At 37.9% G+C, this 13,280-nt stretch overlaps 1 non-coding gene across 1 annotated transcript; it reads right to left on the reverse strand.

The window, feature by feature from the left end:
* Positions 1-10,594: 10,594 nt before the first annotated feature.
* Positions 10,595-10,701, reverse strand: LOC119805681. The gene has a single exon (XR_005283980.1). It is a non-coding gene; the product is annotated as a U6 spliceosomal RNA (small nuclear RNA).
* Positions 10,702-13,280: the final 2,579 nt, after the last annotated feature.

The raw sequence follows: 13,280 nt of genomic DNA on the forward strand, positions 1-13,280 counted from the left end.
GATCACCTTCCTGGACCTGGGGGGAGTTGGGAGGACCTTGGTCTTAGCATAGAGTAGGGAACCCTGATGGCTCCTTGGCTGAGAGGGAGGGAGGGAGGTAGGGGGGAAGGGAGGGGAGGGAAGGGGGAGAAGGAGGGGAGGGAAGGGGGAGGAGGAGGGGAGGGAAGGGGGAGGGGGAGGGGAGGAGATGGAAATTTTTAAATATAAAAAAATAAACCATGAGAAAAAAAAAACAAAAAAAAATTGAGTGTCCATAGGTGTCTGTATTTATGTCTGTGTCTTCAATTTGATTCCATTGACCCCACTGTTATATTTTTATGCCAATACCATATTATTTTTTGAGAATATTACTCAGCTGTTAAAACTAATGCTATCAGGACATTGAAAGGCAAAAGAAAAGAACTAGAAAAAAAAATTATGTTGACTAAGGTAATCCAGACCCGAACGACAAACATGGTATGAAATCACTCATAACGGATATTAGTTGTAAAATAAAGGACAAACTATGCTACTATCCACAAACCCAGGAGAGACTAGTCCAAACGAGGGCCCAAGGAGTAATGGATGGATTTCGCAGAAGAGAAGAGAAAATAGAACAGATTTCTGGGTTGAATGGGGGGCAGACAAGGACGAGAACATAAGGATCCGATTTTTGGGGGAATCAAGCAGGAGAATACTGAAAAAGATGGCTGAAAAAGAGAGGTATTTGGTATCAGAAAGAATCTGTGCAAGGGAAAGTCCCATTAATCTCCAAGGGGGACCTCAGCCAAGACTCCTAGGAATAGTGGATATATAGATGAGCTGGTCATCTTCTGTGATCAGAGTGCAGATGACTCCAGTTGTCATCAGCGAGCCTTCATGAGTAACAGATGGAAACAGATGCAGAGACCACAGCCAAACATTAGGCAAACTCAGGGAATCTTTTCTGAAGAGAGGAAGGTAGGAATGTAAAAACCAGAGGAGTCAAGGTCATCACAAGAAAACCTACAGAAACAACTAACCCTTGGTTCATATGAACTCACTGAGTCTTACCCAACAAACCAGGAAAATTCATGAGCTGGTTTAGAGACCTCTGCATATATGTGACAGCTAGGTAGCTTGGTCTTCTTGTGGGACCTTCTAACTATGGAGCAGGGGACTGTCCTAATACTTGAATGGCTCCTTAGAAACTATTTATGATATTGGATTGTCTTACCCAATCTTCATACAAGGGGAAGTGCTTCATCTTATTCATCTTGATATTCAATGCTTTGTTGATACAAAGAGGCATTGCCACTTCTGAATAGAAACAGAGGAGGAGTAGAATGAGGTGGGGATTGATCGAAAGTAGGGAGAGAGAATGGAAGTACAAGAGGGTTGGGAAACTGCAGTCTGGATGTAAAATACATAAATAAATCAAATAAAAAAGAAAGAGAGAAGAAAAAGATATATAGATCCTCACCAATCCCACATCTGACAGAGTGATGAGCTGCAAAATATATAAAATACTCAAAAACTACAAAGGAATCTCAAGTGGCTGAAAGATATTTAAGGAATTGCCTAGCATCCTTAGTTATCAGGAAATGCAAATCAAAATGACTCTGAGATACCATCTTACACCTGTCAGAATGGCTAAGTTCAAATACACTGAGTACAGCTTATATTGGAGAAGATGTGGAGTAAGAGGAACGCTTCTCCACTGTTGGCAGGAGTGTAAACTTGTACAGCAACTTTGGAAATCAGTATGGCAATTTCTCAGAAAATAGGGAACCAATCTACCTCAAGACCTAGAATTACAACTCTTGAGCTTATACCCAAATGATACTCAATCATACCACAACGATACCTGCTCAACTGTGTCATAGAAGCATGTTGTGATATTTTGTTTATATTTTAACAAATAAAGCTTGCCTGAATATCAGAGTGCAAAGTTAATCCAGTAGAGGCCAGGGAGTGGAAGCACACACCTTTAATTCCAGTATTTAGGAGACAGAGACAGAGGGGAATCTCTGTTAGGTCAGAGCACCCTGGCCTACAGAAGAAATCTGTTCAAAAGAGAAACAACTCACCCAAATGAGAGTAGAGTGGATGGGATGGGGAATGAGACATGAGGGAATTGGATGATTTAATTGTGGTAAGGAGGGAATGGGAGAACAATGAAAGAAACATCTTGATAGAGGAAGCCATTATGGGGGTTAGGGAGAAACCTGGTGCTAGGGAAATTCCCAGGAATATACAAGAATGACCCCAGCTAAAACTTCTAGTAATAGTGGAGAGGGTGTCTGACCTGGCATTCCACTGTAATCAGATTGGTGAATACCCTCTCTGTAATGATAAAAGTATCATCCAGAAACTGATGGAAGCAGATCCAGAGATTCACAGTCTAGCACCAGGCTGAGCTCTGGGAGTCTAGCTGAAGAGAGAGAGAGGAGGGATTATATGAACATGGGAGGTTCAAGAGCATGAGTGGGAAAGCAAAAAAGACAATTGACCCGAACTCATTGGAGCTTTCGAACTGACCTTGAGAGACAGCTGGGGAGCCTGCATGGGACTGAACTAGGCCCACTGCATGTGGGTGAGAGTTGTGTAACTTGGTCTATTTGAGAGGACCCTGGTAGTGGTGCCAGGATCAATCCCTGGATTTTGGAGCCTATTCCCTAAAGTGGGACGGCTTGCTCAGCTTTGAGGGAAGGAACATGGTCCTGCCTCAACTTAATGTGCCTGTCTTTGTTGACTTCCTTTAGAGGAATGGATGAGAGATGGGTTGGGAGGAAGGGGAGGAGTGGGAAGAGTGGAGTGAGAGGAAGACCTGTGGTTGATACGTAAAATGAATTTAAAAATTGAAATAAAAAATTAAAAAAGAAATCTTAGAACAACAACAAAAAAGATATATAGTTAATGAAACGATTCCTTATGGCTTTTCTAGAAATCCTTAATTTTTGTGAATTTGCATTTCTATTTAAAATAAATGGTTAATATTGTCAATCATCATGAGAGTCAGATAATTTCTAGAGTAGCAGTTCTCAACCTGTGAATTGTAACCCCTTTTGGGGGATCAAATGAACTTTTCACAGGTATTGCCTAAGACCTTTGAAAAACAGATATATTTACATTATGATTCATTACAGTAGCAAAATTGCAGTTATGACATGGCAATGAAAGTAATTTTATGAGTGAAGGTCACTATAACATGAGGAACTGTACTAAAAGGTCACAGCATCGGGAAGGTTGAGAACCTCTGCTCTAAACTGACTTAATTAAGGTAGCTTCAAGAGACAGAGGCAGGTGGAATTCTGTGACTTCAAGGCCAGTCTGATCTACGTAGAGAGTTCCTGGACACCAAGGGCTCCATAATGACACCGTGTCTTAAAAAAACAATACAAAAACAAAAATCAAACAACAACAAAAAGGTTAAAAATGTCCACTCTGAATATGAGCACAATACTTCATGGTCCAGACAGAATAAAAAGGAGAAAGGCCACAGGGTATGAGTCTTCATCTCACTCTGCTTCCTGACTGTGGATTTACTGCAACCAGATCCCTCAACCTCCTGCTACCATGCCTTTTTCCACCATGATAAACTGTACTCTTGAATTCTGAGCCAAAATAAACCTGTCCTTTCTTAAGTTGCTTTTGTCAAGTATTTTGTCATATCAATAAGAACAGTAACCCATTCACATGTATTTAAGAAAAATATCAATAAATATTAGCAAAAATCATGGCTGAACCATGAGTTTTGAAATCAGCAATACCTTTCCATTTTTCACTTTTCTCTCCAACGTTACATAACAATTCTGTATTTTCACTTCTAAAAACCAAAGCAGAAGTAGAATCTTAAAACTTATCTGAACTGGGATCCATGCATTTTAAGAGGTGTCTTCATTGGGCTTTTATTTTCATAATTATTATGTTTTCCTGGGCAAGTGTAACTATTAGAAAAGAAGAAATGTATCTAAATGGTTTTATACTGGCATTTGTAAAACTATCCCTGGAGATCAACTGGAAAACTTTAGGCCAGACTGACTATTATAAGATTCCCGTCTTGTTTAAATTCCAAAGTTGTGCCATTGATTTCTTTTTTATTGTAAATTATTATTGCAATTCATGGTACTCTAGATTCTTGTTACACCATCATTTCTAGGTTTACTACATATATATACCCCATAGTATATGTAGTACAATTCTGAATGCAAGCATTGGAAATGCGGCATTAATGGTTTGAAACCATGAGTCATAATTTATATAATTTTATTTTTATGATGTTATCAGACAATGAAAATAAATTTAAATGACTTGAAGAACTCTAAATCAGGCTTCTGGAGAATAGTTAAAATACTTGAAAAATAGTCAGTTATTATGGAGAAAGCGTAGACTAGTTTCACCTTCAGCAAATTCATTTTTTATTACATATTGTCTTGCATTTGTTATATGTGTTCACTGAATCTTTTCCCTAAATATTGAAGTCATTTATGTTTATAAAATTGGAACCAAATCCACATTAACGATTTGAAGCCCTATTTGAATTTTCTCCCCGGGTAGGTATGCAGTGAAGCAGTAAACAAACAAAAACACATGCAGGAATACAACAGCTTTAATATTCAAATCATAATTAACTTCACTGTAGTAACTCTTTACAATTGCCATTGTTTTTGTTCTAAAAATCTAGTATATTCAGATTAAAAAGAAACTAATTTGGTCACTCTCTCCTAGGAAAAATATGCATAAGTGCAAATATCTAACAACTTCTCAGTATAAAGAGAAGTGAATAAAAAAGTCTGTGTTTAAAAGAAGGCAATTGAAGACTTTCACCTGGTTCAAATTGCTTAATTACCGTGTAATGAGTTAGGAAAACCTATAATGCACTACCAGAAAATACTCTCAAAGAACAATAAGAAATCAAAGTAGAAAGGGGCAAACTGGCTCCATGACTATAAGCAAGTCTAGAGCATTCGTATTTCCCCATCTGTAAAATATATACAAAGGTCTATGGCACTTACAGGAAATAAGGTTAGCTCATGTAGTCATAGAAAATTAGGAATATCTTCTAGCCTTGGGGTAGTTAAAACCAAAAAACTAAATTTCTCCTTTAGGCCTTGTGCATTTTTTTGACTTTTTTTTTAATTAAAAATTTCTGTCTCCTCCCCGTCTCCCATTTACATTCCCCTCCCCCCTCCACTCCCTCTTCTGTCCTAAAAGCCTTAAGGGTTCCTTGCCCTATGGGAAGTCCAAGGTCCTTCCCCCTCCATCCAGGTCTAGGAAAGTGAGCATCCAAACAGGCTAGCCCCCCCCCCCCAAAGCCAGTATATGTAGTAGGATCAAAATCCAGTGGCATTGTCCTTGGCTTCTCAGCCTCCCTCATTGTCCGCCATGTTCAGGGAGTCCGGTTTTATCCTGTGCTTTTTCTGTCCTAGTCAAGCTGGACTTGGTAAGCTCTGATTAGATCAACCCCACCATCTCCGTAGGTGGGTGCATCCCTTGTGGTCCTGACTTCCTTGCTCATGATATCCCTCCTTTTGCTCCTCGTTTGGACCTTGGGAGCTCAGTCTTGTGCTCCAATGTGGGGCTATGTCTGTATCTCCATCCATCGCCAGCTGAAGGTTCTATGGTGATATGCAAGATATTCATTAGTATGGCTATAGGATCTGGCTATTTCCAGCTCCCTCTCCTCAGCTGCCCAAGGAACTAGCTGGGGACATTTCCCTGGACACCTGGGAATCCCTCTAGAGTCAAGTCTCTGCCAACCCTAAAATGGCTCCCTTAATTAAGATATATACTTCTCTGTTCCCACATCCACCCTTCCTATAACCCAACCATCCCATTCCCCCAAGCTCTCCCCATCCTCCCTTTCACACTTTTCTCTCCCCATCTCCCCTTACCCCCATCCTACCCAGCCCCAAAGTTTCCATTTTTTGCCTGACAATCTTGTTTACTTCCAATATCCAGGAGGATAACTATATCTTTTTCTTTGGGTTCAACTTCTTATTTAGCTTCTCTAGGATCACGAATTAAAGGCTCGATATCCTTTATTTATGGCTAGAAACCAATTGTGAGTGAGTACATCCCATGTTAATCTTTTTGGGCCTGGGTTACCTCACTCAGGATGGTATTTTCTATTTCCATCCATTTGCATGCAAAATTCAAGATGTCATTGTTTTTTATCGCTGAGTAGTACTCTAATATGTATATATTCCACACTTTCCTCAACCATTCTTCCACTGAAGGGCATCTAGGTTGTTTCCAGCTTCTGGCTATTACAAATAATGCTGCTATGAACATAGTTGAACAAATGCTTTTGTAATATGATAGGCCATCTCTTGGGTAAATTCCCAAGAGTGGAATTGCTGGGTCCTGGTGTAGGTTGATCCCGAATTTCCTGAGAAACCACCACACTAATTTGCAAAGTGGTTGCACAAGTTTGCATTCCCACCAGCAATGGATGAGTGTACCACTTACTCCACAACCTCTCCAGCAAAGGCTATCATTGGTGTTTTTGATTTTAGCCAATCTGACAGGTGTAAGATGGTATCTCAAAGTTGTTTTGATTTGCATTTCCCTGATCGCTAAGCAGGTTGAGCATGACCTTAAGTGTCTTTTGGCCATTTAAACTTCTTCTGTTGAGATTTCTCTGTTTAGTTCAGTGCCCCATTTTTTAATTGGGCTAATTAGCATTTTAAAGTCTAGTCTCTTGAGTTCCTTATATATTTTGGAGATCAGACCTTTGTCTGTTGCAGGGTTGGTGAAGATCTTTTCCCAATCAGTAGGCTGCCTTTGTGTCTTAGTGACAGTGTCCTTTGCCTTACAGAAGCTGCTCAGCTTCAAGAGTTCCCATTTATTCAATGTTGCCCTTAATGTCTGTGCTGCTGGGGTTATACATAGGAAGCAGTCTCCTGTGCCCATATGTTGTTGAGTATGTCACACTTTCTCCTCTATCAGGTTCAGTGTGTTCAGATTGATACTGAGGTCTTTAATCCATTTGGACTTGAGTTTTGTGCATGGTGATAGATATGGATCTATTTTCATTCTTCTACAGGTTGACATCCAGTTATGCCAGCACCATTTTTTGAAGATGCTTTCTTCCATTGTGTACTTTTATCTTCTTTATCAAAAATCAGGTGTTCATAGGTTTGTGGGTTAAGATCCGTGTCTTCTATTCAATTCCATTGGTCGACTTCTCTGTTTTTAAGCCAGTACCAAGCTGCTTTCAATACTGTAGCTCTGTAATAGAGTTTGAAGTCAGGGATGGTAATGACTCCAGAAGTTCATTTATTGTATAAGATTGTTTTGGCTTTCCTGGGTTTCTTGTTTTTCCATATAAAGTTGATTATGGTCCTCTCAAGATCTGTGAAGAATTTTGATGGGAACTTGATGGGGATTGCATTGAATCTATAGATTGCCTCTGGTAGAATTGCCATTTTTACTATGTTGATCCTCCCAATCCAAGAGCAAGGGAGATCCTTCCATTTTCTGGCATCCTCTTCAATTTCTTTCTTCAAAGACTTAAAGTTCTTGTCAAATAGATCTTTCACTTCCTTGGTTAGAGTTACCCCAAGATAGTTTATGCTATTTGTGGCTATCATGAAAGGTGATGCTTCTCTGATTTCCCTCTCTGCTTCCTTATCCTTTGTGTATAGGAGGGCAACTGATTTTTTTGGAGTTGATCTTGTATCCTGCCTCATGACTAAAGAAGTTTATCAGCTGTAGGAGTTTTTTGGTGGAGTTTTTGGGGTCGTTTATGTACACTATCATATAATCTGCAAATAAAAAATGTTTAACTTCTTTTCCAATTCGAATCCCCTTGATCCCCTTGTGTTGTCTTATTGCTATTACTAGAACTTCAAGCACTATATTGAAGAGATAAGGAGAGAGTGGACAGCCTTGTCGTGTTCCTGAATTTAGTGGGATGGTCTTCAGTTTCTCTCTGTTTAATTTGATGTTAGCTGTCGGCTTGCTGTAAATAGCCTTTATTATATTTAGGAATGACCCTTGTATCCCTAATCTCTCCAAGACCTTTATCATAAAGGGGTGTTGAATTTTGTCAAATGTTTTTTCAGCATCTAATGAGATGACCATATTTTTTTCCTTCAGTTTATTTATATGATGGATTACATTGATAGATTTTCGTATGTTGAATCAGCCCTGCATCTCTGGGATGCAGCCTACTTGATCATAGAGGATAATTTTTCTAATGTGTTCTTGGATTCGGGTTACCAGTATTTTATTGAGAATTTTTGTGTCGATGTTTATGAGTGAGATTGGCCTGTAATTCTCCTTCTTGGTTGAGTCTTTGTGTGGTTATATATCCGGGTAACTGTAGCTTCATAAAAGGAATTTGGCAATGACTCTTCTGTTTCTATATTATAAAATACATTAAGGAGTATAGGTATTAGGTCCTCTTGGAAGTTCTGGTAGAATTCCTCATTGAAACCATCTGGTGCTGGTCTTTTTTTTTTGTAGGGAGGTTTTTGATAACAGTTTCTAATACTTCGTGACTAATGGGACTATTTAGATTGTTCACCTGGTCCTGGTTTAACGTTGGTATATGGTACTTATCTAAAAAATGTCCATTTGTTACATTTTCCAATTGTGTGGCATACAGGCTTTTGTAGTAAGATCTAATGATTCTCTGAATTTCCTCTGTGTCTGTGGTTATGTCCCCCTTTTCATTTCTGATCTTATTAATTTGCTTGTTCTCTCTCTGTCGTTTGATTAGTTTGGATAGGGATTTGTCAATCTTTTTGATTTTCTCCAAGAACCAGCTTCTTGTTTCATTGATTCTTTGGATTGTTTTCTGTGTTTCTATTTTGTTGATTTCTGCCCTCAGTTTGATTATTTCCAGTCTTCTACTCCTCCTAGGTTAGTCTGCTTCTTTTTTTTTTTCTAGAGCTTTCAGGTGTGCTGTTAAGTCTCTAATGTGTGCTTTCTCCATTTTTTAAAGTGGGCACTTAGTGCTATGAACTTTCCTCTTAGCACTGCTTTCATTGTGTCCCATAGGTTTGAGTATGTTGTGTCTTTGTTTTCATTAAATTCAAGAAAGACTTTAATTTCTTTCTTTATGTCTTCCTTGACCCAGGTGTGGTTCAGTAGTTGACTGTTCAGTTTCCATGAGTTTGTAGGGCTTTCTTGGGGATAGCATTGTTGTTGAATTCTAATTTTAATCCATGGTGATCCGATAAGACACAGGTGGTTATTAATATGTTTTTGTAACTGTGGAAGTTTGCTTTGTTACCAAGATATGGTCAATTTTCGAAAAGGTTTCACTGAGCCACAGAGAAGTAGGCTCATATTCTTTCCTATTTGGGTGGAATGTTCTATAGATGTCTGTTAAGTCCATTTGGTTCATTACCTCTATTAAGTCTCTTAATTCTCTGTTAGGTTCTGTCTGATTGACCTGTCCATTGGTGAGAGAGGAGTGTTGAAATCTCCCCTACTATTAGTGTGGTGGTTTGATGGCTGCCCTTGAGTTCTAGTAAGTGTTTCTTTTACATATGTAGCTGCTTTTATATTAGGGCATAGTATATTCAGGATTGAGACTTCATTCTGATGGATTTTTCCTGTTATGAGTATAAAATGTCCCTTCCATCTCTTCTGCTTGATTTTAGTTTGAAGTCAACTTTGTTAGAAATTAGTATGGCCACACCTGCTTGTTTCTTAGGTCCATTTGCTTCATAAACATTTTCCCAAACCTTTACTCTGAGTAGATGTCTGTCTTTGTGGTTGAGGTGTGTTTCTTGTAAACAGCAGAATGTTGGATCCTTTTTTCGTATCCAATCTCTTAGCCTGTGCCTTTTTATAGATGAATTGAGTCCATTGATATTAAATGATATTAATTACCAGTGGTTGTTAACTCCGGTCATCATTTGTTTTTTTGGTAGTAGAGATTGTGTGTTTCCCTTCTTTGAGATGTGCTGGTGAAGGGTCGCTAGATGTCTGAGTTATTTTGGGCATTGTTGGACTCCTTGGTTTGTGATTTCCTTCTATTACTTTCTGTAAGGCTGGATTTGTGGCTACGTATTGTTTAAATTTGTTTTTATCTTGGAATATTTTGTTTTCTCCATTTATAGTGAACAAAAGCTTGGCTGGGTATAGTAATCTGGGCTTGCATCCATGGTCTCTTAGTTTCTGCAGAACATCTATCCAGGACCTTCTTCCTTTCATGGTTTCCATAGAGAAGTCAGGTGTAAGTCTGATAGGTTTACCTTTATAAGTTACTTGACCTTTTTCCTTTGCAGCTCTTAATATTCTTTCTTTATTCTGTGTTTTGTGTTTTGATTATAATATGGCAAGGGGTGTTTTTTTTTAATCCACTCTATTTGGTGTTCTGTAAGCTTCTTGAACCTTCATAGGAATATCTTTCTTTAGGTTCGTAAAGTTTTCTTCTATAATTTTATTAAATATATTTTATGGACCATTGAGCTGTAATTCTCCTTCTTCTACCCCTGTTGTTCTTAGGCTTGGTCTTTTTATTGTGTCTCAAGTTTCCTGAATGTTTTGTGATGAGAATTTGTTGGATTTGCTCTTTTCTTTTATCAGTGCATTTATTTTCTCTATGGTATCTTCACAATCTGAGATTCTTCTGTCTCTTATATTCTGTTGGTTATGCTTGTTTCTGTAGTCTAAAAATATGGAATGCTTCACGAATTTTCATGTCATCCTTGCTCAGGGGCCATGCTAATCTTCTCTGTATCGTTCCGATTTTAGTATATGTGCTGCCGAAACGAGCACCAGTTTTTTTTTTTATTTTTAAGGAACAAATTGCCCTAAGACTCTGTACTACCCTAAAGATCTCCCTTGCTTCAATTCCTAGTTTTTTTTAACTCCATAGTTGACCACTATGGACATGGGAAGACATATAAGCAGCCTTTTATTTTATAATTATGGTGATTCTTTAGCTTGATTAGATTGGTAGATGCCAAAGAGGTTAGTAGAGAACATGTTGTTGAGAGTGATTTCAGAAATGATTGACAAGTAGCACAGCATGTCAGTACACAGGGGTGAAAAGTGCTGGTTGAAAATTAATAGACTTCTCTAGCAGACTTGGTGATGGTATAGGAAGAGTGCAGAAAGAAGATTCCCTCACACATAGTAGCTTACTCTTGTTCTCATTCTTTGCTGTTGTCAGTCCTGACATGAACAGCTCTGCTCTGCTGAAACCACATCATGTTCCACAACAACCACAGAGACTACAAGCCCAGAACAATGGGATTCAAGTAACCATGAACTCCAACACTCAAACCTTGCAGCAAAGTTAATATTGTCTCCTTTTTGGATCGTTTATGTTGGGAATTTGTCACAGAAACCAAAGGCTGACAAAAGAACTGTCTTTTATCTAAAAAGAAGTTCTCTCTGAATCTTCAGAATAGATTTTGGATCATTCTCATTAAATGAGGTTTGTTTTTTTTTTTTCCTGGGATTGTAAATTAGAATTTTTTTCTATCATCTAAATTACATTTTTGTTCCTTTTTAGGTTGCTTCCAACAAAAACAAATGATACCTTCAATTATGTGGAGGTAATAGTTAGCTCCTGTAATTTAAGACCTATTTGTAAGATGCAAATTTCTTTGAAGGTACCCATGTTTTTTTCTACCTAATCATATAGACTTTCCTTTTACTTTATTATAGGCAGAAACTGTTCATTTGTTTCTCAAATGCTCAGACCCAAATAATCACAAAGAAACTATATTAATTACAAAACTGTTTGGCTAATAGCTTATGCATATTTCTAACTAACTCTTGCATTTTAAATTAATGCATTTCTATTTATCTGTGAGTCATCACAAGACTGAGGCCTACTGGCGAGGTTCTGCTTGGCAGCTGACATCTTTCTCCTTTGGCAGCTACATGGCAGCTCCTTTACTCTGTCTACTTTCTCTCTATATCTCTGGATTTTTCACCTGGCTTTATTCCACTAAGCCATTGGATGAAACAGCTTATTTAATAACCAATGATAATAAAACATATTCAGAGCATACAGAGGGGAATCCCATTATATCAATGTTTGTTAGAAAAATGCTGATTATTGACTTAAAGTAATTATTTTGTGAATACTCTTCCCTACACAACAATGTACACTTTAGTTTGAGAAAGAGGCAACTACAGTAAGTAAGAAAATATTGTGATTATATTGGTGAGGATTGCATAAGATTCAATGTATGCTGAAGCCTGATTTGTCATATTACAGTAGACAAAGTCTACAGTTACCTAAAGTATGAGTAATAGTTTCCTTTTAAAGATTAACAAATATGTTGGCAAATTCTCAGTGAGTGAGGAGTAGTTTACTAGATTTATTTGTAAGTGCCCCAGGGTAGCTCCACATAATTCTGAATTTTGTGTGGCAAGGAATACTGAAGTCACCAAGACATGAGGACTTATTAACCTGGGTGTGAAATGCGAGTAGCATGTTTTACCTCTCTTTTCACCTTCAAATGTTTTCTCTAAAGAGAATAGGTTCAAAATCTATAATATGATTTATTACTTTTCTTGAATCAGTTTTTTTAAGATACCACTTAAATTTTTCTAGGGACTTTCTTTAAAGTCCCCTTTACTAACTCAATATTTATCTTATTTTGTGTAGCAATGAATTAAATTTATTTTCTACATCAAAAATGTTGTGAGGAGCCCCTTGTTCATTCCTGGCTGCTCAGCCCTGAAATAATTACCCAGAAACTATATTATTTAAATAAAATTACTGCTTGGCCCATTAACTCTAGCTTCATATCGGCTAACTCCTACATCTTAATTTAACCCATTTCTATTAATCTGTGTATTGCCACGTGGCTGTGGTTTACCAGTTAAAGTTCTGGTGTCTGTCTCTGGTGGGGCTACATGACTTCATCTGTGACTCTGCCCTCTTTCTCCCAGCATTCAGTTAACTTTTCCCTGCCTACTTAAGTTCTGTCCTGCTATAGGTACAAAGCAGTTTCTTTATTCGCCAATGCTATTCACAACATACAGAGTGGAATCCCATATCACCTGGTATGGGACAGAAGTAAGACTTTAGGAAAAATTTTACTTTCTCCATGTCTATTTCGTCTATATTCTTCATTGAATGTATGTTTATATGATTGATGTTTAACTTTTCAACAATGAGTAATAGATTTTCCTACAGATCCTTTTCTTGCAGTAATCTTTGAAGTTTCAGGAAGAAGATGGATTCCCACAGCAACAACTCGGCCTGGTAGAGATGACATCATAATGCTGATAGTGCTACTATATGACAGGTTTAGCTGCTGAAATGGTGCACCTTCTCATGATGTTCTGGTAAGAACTCCAAATAAGAACTTTGGAAAAAACCCTATTGACTG

Source organism: Arvicola amphibius, chromosome X, assembly GCF_903992535.2.
Source record: "Arvicola amphibius chromosome X, mArvAmp1.2, whole genome shotgun sequence".
In the NCBI taxonomy this organism is placed as follows: Eukaryota; Metazoa; Chordata; class Mammalia; order Rodentia; family Cricetidae; genus Arvicola; species Arvicola amphibius.